The 12,443-nt window shown below is 42.6% G+C and overlaps 1 non-coding gene across 1 annotated transcript; it reads right to left on the minus strand.

Moving 5' to 3' along the window:
- Positions 1-957: 957 nt before the first annotated feature.
- Positions 958-1,030, minus strand: Trnaa-agc (transfer RNA alanine (anticodon AGC)). The gene has a single exon. It is a non-coding gene; the product is annotated as a tRNA-Ala (tRNA).
- Between the last annotated feature and the right edge of the window lie 11,413 nt (positions 1,031-12,443).

Here is a 12,443-nt window from a genome sequence, read left to right on the forward strand (position 1 = left end):
GCAGAATGCGTTTCGATTCATTGTACACAAATGGAGCACAATTGGTCATTTTTCTGGTTGTACACAAAGTAGGGTCACTCCATTCATGCGATCATACATCTATCTAGAGTAATGATGTCCATCTCATTCCACCATCTTTCCTGTCCCTGTCCCCTCCCCTCCCCCACTCACCTTTGCCCATCCAGGACCTCCTCATCTTGGGTCCCCATTCTCTTCCCAATTCTTATCACATAGCTCTTTAGCATTTGCCGTTATTGACTATATGGGTCTTGAAATGTCCCTGGCTTCTGGGTGTTTTCCCGATTGCCTCATCTCTCTCCAACGACTCTTTCTCAGCTCCCTTCCAGTGGGTCCTCTTCCTTCCCTTGCTGCCTAAATATAGAGATTCTGCAAGGAAATGTCTTCAGGCTTCTCCTTCTGCCCTCTCTCACTGCACAAAATCATCCACATACCTGATTTTGACAGTCCTTTCTGTCTTAATGGCACCTAATGTACAACTTCTGAAGGAAAAGTCCAGATTTCTAACAGAAGGCTGTGACTCCTTAGATGTATTTCTTACCAGTCAAACAGGCCAAGTTGGTTCCACATCAAACACCTGTCATCCTACACCTCTGCCCTCACCTATTCCCCTTTGTCTCTTCTTCCATCTGCCCTTTAATTGCTCCTGTTCCTGGGGGATCTGCTTTGACCTTTCTCTCTTTGGGGGCAATTTCATCCCTTCTTACGGTTTCAGCTAAAGCTTATGCATGAATCACTGCCAAATCTGTCTCCCCACGTATTTCCAGCTGCCTCCTCACATTCCCAAACAGATGCATGAGGGGAACAGCTGCTGATTTGTATGACTAGATTTCATCCCACTTTTAGTAATTACCCCTTATTTTTTTCTTTTCTTTTCTTTTTTAAATATTTATTTTTTTAGTTGTAGTTGGACACAATACCTTTTATTTATTTATTTTTATGTGGTGCTGAGGATTGAACCCAGGGCCCCGCACATGCTAGGCGAGCGCTCTACCACTGAGCCACAACCACAGCCCCCCTCCCCTTAATTTTTTCTTTGGGAAGATACCTATTCTCTACTTTCAGTCCACATGGTTCACATGAGACTGGCCTCAACTGCCCCTGCAGGGGCAGTTACTCAACTGAAATGTATTAGTTGTCTATTGCTATGGAACAAATTAGTCCAAAAGCTTAGTGGCTTTAAAAACAACACAGGAAACAACAGTTTCTGTGGCTCTGAAATCTGGGCGAGGCTTAGCTGGGTCCTCTGGTCATGGTTTCTCATGAGACTGCACTCAAATGTCATCCAAGGCTGGGGTTCGGTGGAAGAAGGATCTGTTTCTAAGATCACTTTCAAAATTGTTGGCAAGATTCAGTTCCTCAAGGGCTGTTGGACTAAGCCTCAATTTTCTGGTGGTTGCTGGCTGAAATTCTTTGCATTTGGGGTCTCCAACATGGACACTTGCCACACCAAAGCCAACAAGAAAGAGCCGGCTAACAAGATGGAAGACACAACCTTTGGCAACATAATCAAGGGAGTAACAACCCTTCAACTTTGCCATAGGCCACTGGTTAGAAATAAATTACTCAAGAGGAGGGGATTAGGATTACCCAAGGTTCTGATCCCAGGAGGTGGGATCATGGTGTGGCAGGGGGATGTGAACACACACACACACACACACGCACACACACAAGCACGCGTGCTACGATTTCTTAAAGGCTGTCAACCACCCAAAACTTAACTAGAAGGGATTAATTGATTCAAGAATGTGTATCCAGGGTCAGTCACAAGTTGGCTTGAGATGTTCGCTGGAGCCTTTGAGAAAGCAGGGCTTTGGGTTGTTATTCTGATGGAAGAAGGGAAGCTGGAAACTGCTGGGGACCATACTGCTGCCACGTGGGAGATCTGCCCAAAATGACAGCATTAGTAGAGGAAAGCCGAGGTAAGAGATGGACAGAAAGAGATGCCTGACAGCAGCATTTGAGAGTCTGGCCAGGTGTGGTGGTGCACACCTGTAATCCCAGCAATTTGAGAGGCTGAGGTAGGAGGATCACAAGTTCAAAGTCAGCCTCAACAACTTAAAAGAGTCCCTGTCTCAAAAACAGAAAAGAAAAGAAAAGAAAAAGACCAGGTGTTTTCTCAGTGGTAAAGCATCCCGGGTTCAATGCTCAGTACCGAAAAAAAGAAGGAAAAATAAAATTAACATCACCTGATAGAGCTAAACCTCTCTGGGTTTGGGTTAAGTAATCCAAGACCGTCATTGTTTTTCTTTTATCAATTTCATTTGACATCTGTCACCCATAACCAAAATATTCCCGACTGAGAAAATGTCTCTGGATACTTGGATTCAATTTACCCAAGCCCCGTTTCATTCTTTCTTTTTTAAAAATATATATATTTTTAAATTTTAGTTGCTGATGGACCTTTATTTTACTCATTTAGTTATATGTCATGCTGAGAATTGAACCCAGTGCCTCACACATGCTAGGCCAGCCTCCTACCATTGAACCACAACCCCAGGCTCTCCATTTCATTCTTAATGTCCCCTTTCCCACAAACCTGCTTCTCTTCTGAAGTTCTGTTTCACAGTAAAAAGTTTAACATGTGGGATTGAGGATATAGCTCAGTGGCAGAGCATGAACAAGGCCCCAAATTTGAGTCCCAGCACCCAGCGGGGAGAAAAGGTATAACACAGTTGCGAAGGCTAGAAACTTAGTCATCGTGTTTATCTTTTCTTATATTCTTCTTTCTTTAAATTTTTATTGTTTAGTTGGATACAATATCATCTTTATTTTATTGATTTTATTTTTATGTGGTGCTGAGGATCGAACCCAGGGCCTCTCACGTGCTAGGCCAGCGCTCCACTGCTGAGCCACAATCCCAGCCCTCCTCTCTTATATTCTAAAAAAAATTGGAACAGCTCATGCAATAGGGGTTGACACTACAGAACCCTCAGAGAGTCCTCCTGCTTTGTTGAGATGGGGAATCTTTAAGGTGACCCAAAAAAAACACATCTTTTTTTTTTTTAAGTTCTTCTGGCTGTAACAGCTTCTCAAACTTTCCTTATTTTTTTTCATAACTTTATTTTATTTATTTTTGTATGTGGTGCTAAGAATGGAACCCAGTGCCTCACATGTGCTAGGCAAGTGTTCTACCACTGAGCCACAACCTCAGCCCCAAGAAACACAATCTTAGTGGTAGGTAAACTTGAGCTCTAGTTTTCTCTCCAAGTCATTAGTCTTACAGAACTTCTCATGTTGAGTCACATGATTTAGAAGATGAGAACAGCACATTGGACTCTCAGGTCAAAACACGACATAGACTAAAACGAAATCATGACAAACGGCCTGGGGAGCTTGTGGTTCAGAAAACGCCTGAATTATTTTTTTCTGCCTCCAGGCCGATTAAAAGAATTGGTATAGGTTGAAAGTAAATCACAATTTATTTTATACCTTTTTCTCTAGGGTCACAAGCATAATTCTAATCCTTCTTTTCCCTTCCCTTACCACTGTCATCCGAATTGCCCTAGATCCTGAGAATTCTCCTTCTCAGACACAGCCTCTTCTCTCCACTGCCCTGCCAGCTTAGCATCTTCTTGGTTTTCTTTTTTTTTTTAATATTTATTTTTTAGTTGTAGTTGAACACAATACCTTTATTTTATTTATTTATTTTTATGTGGTGCTGAGGATTGAACCCAGGGTCTTGCACGTGTGAGGTGAGTGCTCTGCCGCTGAGCCACAACCCCAGCCCCTTCTTGGGGTTTTGTATTATCCTCAGAACAAATTTCCTCCTGACCCCCAGTCCATCAGAGTACAAGTCTACAACACAGACCTCAAACTGTTACTCTGCCCCAAATTGTACATGGCTCCCTAGGGCTTAGACAATACTTCCTAAATATCATTGGGTCATGGGGCTTTTTTTTTTGGTACCGGGGATTGAACTCAGGGGCACTCGATCACTGAGACACATCCCAGCCCTATTTTGTATTTTATTTAGAGACAGAGTCTCACTGAGTTAATTAATGCCTCACTTTTGCTGAGGCTGGCTTTGAACTCGTGATCCTCCTGTCTGAGCCTGCCTAGCTGCTGGGATTACAGGTTGAGCCACTGTACTCCAGCCCAACCTCTTTGTGAAGTTATTTTTCTTTTGTACTAGGGATTGAACACAGGGGTGCTTTACCACGGAGCCACATCCCCAACCCTTTTATTTTTAACTTTGAGACAGGCTCTTGCTAAGTTGCTTAGGATCTCTAAGTTGCTTAGGTTTTCTAAATTGCTAAGGATAACCTTGAACTCAGTCTCCCTAGTCATTGGGATTACAGGCATGCACCACCAGCCTGGCCTTTATCTTTTTCTTTTTTCCTAACACTGGTGAAAACTATGGGTATGTCTTTCTAAGAGGAAAAAAAAAAATCTGTATTTTTGCTGGGTGCAGTGGCGCATGCCTGTAATCCCAGTGGCTTGGGAGGCTGAGGAAGGAGGATCATGAGCTCAAATCCAGCCTTAGCAATGGCAAGGCACTAAGCAACTGAGACCCTGTTTCTAAATAAAATATAAAAAAGAGGCTGGAGATGTGGCCAGTGGTTAAACATCTGTGGGTTCCTTCCCTGGTACAAAAAAAAAAAATTTGTATTTTGTACTGTGACATACATTTCTAGGGGATCATGAACCCTCCAGAGCATTATTCACATTCCACTCCCTGACCCACTTTCTCATCTCCCTCCAGGTTAGGAATTCTTAAAACAGATACATTCCAAACTTCTTAGCATGGCTTTCAAGGCCTCCCAGACTTATCCTGATCTGCCTTCCTAGCTGCACCTTCTGTCATGTGCTGTTATGGTTATTTCATGTCTGGTTTCCTCCTCCCCGAGGCCAAAAGCAGAGACTGTGTCCTTTCATTTTTCCTTGTTAGATTTCCCCAGATGAAATGGATGCTTCTCAGGAGCAGCAATCAGAATCCCCAGCTCAGTGCTAGGTAAATTGTCAGTTGGTTGCTAGATCTGTTAATTTTCAGCAGCAGGGTGATGTCGTTCATGTGACAATTATAATGTCCTCTGCTCCAAATCTATATTTGAGGAGAGTTCTGATTTCAATTTTTTTTTTTTTTTTTTTTTGGTACTGGGGCTTAAACTGAGCTGAAGCTGGCTTTGAACTTGCAATCCTCCTACCTCAGCCTCCCAAGCCTCTAGGATTACAGGCATGCACCACCGCACCCGGCTTAAACTTTTCAGTTTTAGTGAACTTTATTGGTTAGGGGACTTCTCAGACCCTGAGCCATGATTGTAATTTAGAAAATGTGGGTCTCCTCTGGTGAACATGCCACGTTTGCCAGTCATTGGGTGCTAGGAGTCCCTTTTTGTAACAGGGACCCTTTGACTTTGGAGAAACTAATCTGGTTGGTGGATTTTTAGGAGAGTTTTTTGATTTTATATTGTAGCCCTGGTTTAATCCCAACCCTTACGAAAAGCCAGGAAGGACTGTCTTCCACGTCACTCCAAAATGGACAATCTGCGGGAATCTTGGGCACCAGAAAATCACAACTCCTTGGCTACATTTCAAAATCCCTCCCAATTCAGTTGTCAGTTGTCACCCACATTCCCCACCACAGTGGGTCGTTTCATAACACATGATGGGAAGTAGAAGGGAGACATTACCAGTTCATTAGAGTTGTTTTTTGTTTTTGTTTTCTTTTTGGTACCAGGGTTTGAACCCAGGGGCACTGAGCCACTGAGCCTCATCCCCAGCCTTTTTTTTTTTTTTAATTTAGAGATAGGGTCTCGCTAAGTTGCTGAGGCTGGCTTTGAACTCACTATCCGCCTGCCTCAATCTCCTGAGTTGCTAGGATTACAGGCGTGCGCCTCAGTGCCTGGCCCTTTCCTCCTGTATGAAGCAAGGAAAGCATTATCCATAATGCAAGGCTATGGCTATGGGGAGTATTTTAATGCTGAACAATCCCTGGGGCAGATTGTTGCCCATGAATCATCATCATCACCATCATAATCATCATCAATTTTCTTCTCTTCTTTCTTTTTTCTGGTAGTAAAAAACAAAAACAAGAAATAAAAAACCACATAACATAACTAACCATCTTAATTTTTTTTTTTTTCCATACTGGGGATTGCTAGGATTACACATATGCACCATTGTACCTGGTCATCGTAATCTTTTCAAAGTGTGTGATCTAGTAGTGTTATCTACATGTATGTTGTTGTTCAACTGATTTCTAGAACTTTTTCATCTTACACAACTTAAACACTATTAATAAAAACAAAACAAAAAAACAAAAAATAAAAAACCACCCACACCCAGCTGTTGTGACTACTACTATTCTACTTTTTTTTTTTTTTTTTTTTGTGGTGGGTGGGTATCAGGGATTGAACTCAGGGGCACTTGGCCACTGAGCCACATCCCCAGCCCTATTTTGTATTTTATTTAGAGACAGGGTCTCACTGAGTTGCTTAGCGCCTCACTTTTGCTGAGGCTGGCTTTGAAACGCAATCCTCCTGTCTCAGCCTCCCAAGCCACTGAGATTACAGGCGTGCACCGCCGCACCCAAGTTTACTTTTGGTTCTTATCCGTTTCACAACTTACTTTTATTTATTTATTTATGTTGTCAAGGATTGAACCCCAGGCCTCATGTGAGCTCTGCAAAAATCTCACTTCTTTAAATACTGCATGGTATTACTCCTTTTTCTGTTGCTATAATAGAATGGTTAAGTCTAGAAACTTTATAAATAGAAGAGGTTTAGTTATCTCACAGTTTTGGAGGCTGAAAGTCCAAGAATGGGCAGGCCCACTAGTTCAGCCTCTGGTTAAGAGTCCCCTTGGCTACATCACAACATGGCAGATGGCATCATGGAGGGACAGTATGAGAGGAAGAGATCACATGGTGAGATGTAAAACCAGAGAGGCACTGACGAGTCAGCTTGCTCTTTTTTTTTTCCCTGTGTGAAAATATTTGTTAGACTAAGTATTCTAAGTGACAACAAACATGACAGGTGAACTTGGGAATTCTGTAGATACTACATAACAATGAGGGGACCGATAAAAGGCCCATGTGTTTCTCAGCTTTCTGTCAATGTGACCCAAATACCTCACAAGAACAACTTAGAGGAGAAAAATTCATTTGAGCTCAACGTTTCAGGGGTTCAGTCCGTGATTGGCGGACTCCATTGCTCTGGGCCCAAGGTGATGCGGGACACCATGACGGAAGGGCGCAGGTGGCAGATGAGCACTGCTCGGCTCATGGCAGCCAGGAAGCAGAGAGAGGAGGACCCAGGGGAGAGTATATAATCCCAAGGGTGTGCTCTCAGTGACTCACCCAACTTCCTCCAGCCCTGGAAGCCTTCTATAGTCACCACCCAGTTAGTCCATTCTAATCAGGAATTTCTGATTAGGTTGTGTCTGCCATCATCTTATTATTCTTCCTCCTGCATTAACACAGGAGCTTTGGGGACACGAGAGCAGGTCCCTAGGACACTAACAGAGTATAGATTCTCTCGAGGTGGTCTATTTGAATAGATAGGGAAAGTCAATCTGCAGGGAAGCTACATTGTCTAATCTCGGAGCAGCTGTAATTCCAGACTCCAGATGCTTACTTCCGTAAAGGTAAAAACCACCTCTCACATCTGATTAAAATCATCCATCCACCGGCCCTAAGCAACTTAATAAGACCCTGCTTCAAAAAAAGCTAAATAAAGACAAAAAGGAAAAGTTTATTTTAGGGCTCATGGTTTCAGAGGTCTCAGTCTATAGATGGTCAACTCTATTCCTCAGAGCCTGAGATGAGGGAGAACATCATGACAGAAGTGTGTGGCAGAGGAAAGTAGCTCAGGACATGACTAGGAAACACATTATGTACTTACCATGTACAAAGTATATATCCCAAAGACATGCTCCCAATAACCCACCTCCCCCAGCCACACCCACCTGCCTACAGTGACCATCCATTTAATCTCTATTAGGGGATTAATTCAGTGATTGGAATTGAGTTCTCATCACTCAATCATTTCACCTCTCAGCCTTCTTGCATTGTCTCATACATGAGCTTTGCGAGGATACCTCCTATCTAAACTATAACAAGTACCAAAATGTAAGTCAATAAAAACAAATAAAGTCATACATTGGTGGAGTCCCAAATCCTGACCCCAAGAAACAAAGACTTGGAGCAGCAGGGAGTAGGGAAGACACAGATGGGTAATTCCCTCATTGAAAGATAACTTGTGGGCTGAGGATACAGCTCACTAGTAGAGAGCTTGCCTGACATACAGGGGCCCTAGGTTCAATCCCCAGCACCAATAAATAAATGAGCAAAATCAAAAAGAGAAGAGAAGAAAGATAACTCAAAAGGTAAAACCCTAGCTTATAATAATGGAGAAGCTATGCTTTGGGATCCCTTCCTCCATGTCTCCCAAAGAGACACTTACATAAGAATAACGTCAATGTCATCATTATAAAGTAAAAACTTCACCCCAATGTGGACATTGCACACTTTTTGAAACAGTGGTGTTGCTGAGCATTTGTAGGTTTAGGTGATACGAGAGAAACATGGTCTGAATCAGATTCAAAAGGAGCTTCCTGGTAGCTGGAATGAAAAGGAAAAACTCATGAATATGTTACTGATTTTGCAAGGCCATGGTGCTCGGTCCTGGGAAGAGCAGCAAACACTTTTGGGAGATGGGGGTTTGCAATGGACTCAGAAGAGGCACTTAACTGGACAAGATCTAGGACGGTCTTCTTCTTCTCCTCCTTCTCCTTCTTCCATTTGCTTTGCTTTGCTTTGTTTTAGGCAATATGTGCTGAGTGCCAACTCTGTAGGTGCCAGACTCCTTGTTAGAAGCTGAGGATAATGGCAAAAAGACATGGTCCCTGTCTTCTGAGAGGTTTTCAAAATTATTTCAGCAGGGGAGCAAGTTTTTCTAATGAGTCCCATTCTGGCCTCATTCTCTATAGGAGCCTCTCTAGCCCTCACCAAGCAGAGATCGATGGTCAGGGGATGAACATCCAGGGCTGACCGTCTGGCTGGGACAGCAGAGTAGGAATTGACTCTGATGTCATGCCCTGGAGCCAACCAAGAGACTGGCACACTGTGGCCACATCAATGTGGCCCACAGAAGAACACTTCCACCCTGGATGGCTCTGTTGCCTTGCATTTTCTGCTCAGTCCCTGACCTGTGGCCCTTGGGGTTGGTGTTGGGTGTCTCATTGTGGGACTAATGCAACTTTTGGCTCTTACACTGACTTAGGAGAGAGAAGATGAAGAAGAGGTCCCAGTGCGGCTTCTAAGAGGAAATGCTCAGTCATAGATCTGGCTCTTCAATCCTGACAGCTGATTTGGGAAGTCCCTTGCACAGAAGGTCCAGTGCAGTGTGAGAAGGATATGCCACTGGCAGGTCCTCGTTTGAATGCTCTAGTCAGATGGGTGACCCTGGGCAAATGATTCTTAGAAGCTTCTTTTCATTTGTAAACATGGCAAAACAATTCCAAGCCACAGGATTATTGCAAAACTTCTATGAAATACTGAAAATGAAACCCAGAATGGGGCACATATGAAAGCATAATTGAAAGGGAGTTTTGCACGGGTTGGGGGGCGGTGAAGGGGGACAGATCCACACGAACTCTCCAGGGTGTAGAAAAAAGAGCAGAAGGCTAATATCTGAGCTGGGGCATGCCCATATTTATGTTTTTGGAAAGGACTGAGTATTGTATAAATTTATTTATTTTTTTTCACTCTGTGGAGCAGATCTATGGTCATTCAAGGATAAATAGACTGGAATGGGGGAGGGGATCAGGAGTCCAGGAGGCGGGCTGAAGGACCAGTGGTCACTCCAGGATGATGGATGAGCCTATTTTAAGGCTTGTAATTAGTGATAATAAGTTCTGTGACTCTCAGCCTGGGATCTGTTCCCTGGTCCCCCACACCCAGGAGGCTCTCCCCAGGGAGTAGGGCTGGGATTAGGAAGTAAAGTCTTCCTCCCTCATTCTGGCACAGATTTTCAGAGGATAGAGCTTGTGCAATTTTGTACAAGGGTGTGAGTATGAATATGTGCATATATCTGTGTCTCTTCTATCAGTGCATGTGAATGTGTATATATGTATGTATGTTTCCTGTGCTTATATATGTACAAGGATACATGTGTTAAATTGCTAGTCAAGACAAAGGCTGGATAGAGTATGAAATGAGAGGGTGACTGAAATGCTAGACTTTGATCTGTGCCACCTGAAGCCAACTCTCAGTTTTAGAATTCACTTGACTAGTCCCTCTGAGGCATGCAGATGGTGGGTGCCCCTGTTCTGAGAGGGAAGAATAGAGGTCTATGTGCTTCTATGGAAGCTGTCACTTGAGGTCCCTGGAGGGAGGAGGTGTCTCAGTTTACATCGGGTTTTTCTGGGATAAGGAGAATTCATATTTTCCCAACATGTCTTCCTAAGGTTCAAAATTATGGCAAATTTGGTGGAAGAGATGAATGTAATTTCAACCAAGGCTTAGGACAAGGGATATCAATATGTTCTCTGAGATAAAATTACCTTGTGAGAAATGAATTCTTGAGTACTGAGCACGGTTCTGGAGCCAGACGCTGGGGTATACTCCTAACTCCAGTTATTAACTATGAGACCTTAAATACGCAGATTAGATTAACTGCTCCCTAGGCTTCATATTTTCATTTATAAAAAGGGATTAAAAATGGTGTTTTGCTATTGTATATTATGTAAATTTTAATTATACAAATTTGAAAGATTACAAATCTACCTAAAATAAGAAAAAAGAAATCACCAAAATTTACACAATTTCAAATTTGGCTGGCTCAGGGGCTCATAAATTGTATTTCTAATTATTGCTAATGACAGTGCCACTTGAGCTGCCAACAGTAAATAACTGCCATCAGTGCTTATCTTATGTGAATCGAGTTGTTGTTTATGTGCATCATAACTTCTGATAGTGACATTAATGACTAATGTGCTGTGATATTAACATTCAGCATTATCACTTAAAATATTATCTGTATCCTGGAATGATGTTATCTCAAAGTTCATTACGCGATGGTGTTGGTGCCAAAAACACTCTCCAAAATCAATAACTTTGTAATAGAGTTTAGACATGATAAAACACTATGGAAAAGCCCAAATAGTTATCATGATATGCCAAGCAATTAATTTGGGAACATCTACTCTGTTTAATGTTTAGTAAATAAAAAAATAGCATGGAGACTAAAATATTCCACAATGGTTAAAGGTTCTGCTTTCTATCTCTTACAGCTATTTTTCTGGAAATTATGGTGTTAAATCATCTAAGTATTGAATTATCCCATGTCTTCAGTAAATATTTCCTTTTCATAAGGTGCAATCTGCTCTTAAATGAAATGATATAATCTGTATTAGGTTCTCCAGAGAAACAGAACTAGGGCTGGGGGTGTAGTTCAGTGGTAGAGAACTTAACTAGTATATGCAAGTCTCTAGGTAGGTAGGTATCTACCTACCCATCTATAAATAGGCAGATAGACCCATAGGAGAAGAGTTATGTGGAGAACTGCCCCACATGATGACAGCGGCTGAGATAGCCATCTGCAAGCTGGACTATCAGGAAAACTAAGACCAAGGCACAGTCCAAGTTCAAAGGCCTCAGAACCAAGGAAGTCAATAGTATAATTTCCTGTCAGAGGTCAAAGTTCTGAGAACTGGGACTGCTGGTGAAAGTGTTGGAATCTATGGGCCAGAAAACATGGAGTTCTGATGTCTAAGGGTAAAAGAAGGGTGTCTCAGCTCCAGGAGAGAGAGCACAAATTTGCCTGCTCTACTTTTTTTTCCACCTGCGCCCCCAGATAATCAGATGGTGACCACCCACACTGAAGGCAGATCTTCCCAACCCAGTCCACTGACTCATTTGCCAATCTCCTCTGGAAATAGCCTCCCGGACACACCCAGAAATAATGCTTTACCAGCTGTCCAGGGATCCCTTAACAGAGTCAAGCTGGCATCTAAAATGAACCGCCACATAATCCATGTAAAGTTCTTAGCACAGACCTAACAGCATGCTGAGATGGCGAGCGTCTAATATGTATGTTAGATAGTTGTTGCTACTATTGTGCTCACCAGTCATGGCTCAAGAAAAGACCTTAAGGATTTGTAGGGATTAGTATGGTTCTGAAACCACATGTGGCTCAGGTCTGAACTTTCAAGAATCCAGGCAGAATCCAAAGTATTGACCTTTGGGGGGAATAGTGGCTGAACTAGTATAAACGTTAAACTTAAGAATCAAAGGAGTTTTTTTGGTTGTTGTTGTTTGCTTCATTGGTTGATTTTTTTTTTCATTGCTTTTTTCTCCCCCAGTGCTGGAAATAAAACTCAGGGCCTCTGTAGTAGCCAAGCACTCTGCCACTCAGCCATATCCTATCCCTGAATTACAGTTTAAATTCTTTTATGTTGAGCAGTTTAGGAATCTGGACCAG

The sequence above is a fragment of the Marmota monax genome, unplaced genomic scaffold (genome assembly GCF_021218885.2).
Source record: "Marmota monax isolate L192 unplaced genomic scaffold, Marmota_monax_Labrador192_F-V1.1 WCK01_AAM20220418_F8-fsc00038, whole genome shotgun sequence".
In the NCBI taxonomy this organism is placed as follows: Eukaryota; Metazoa; Chordata; class Mammalia; order Rodentia; family Sciuridae; genus Marmota; species Marmota monax.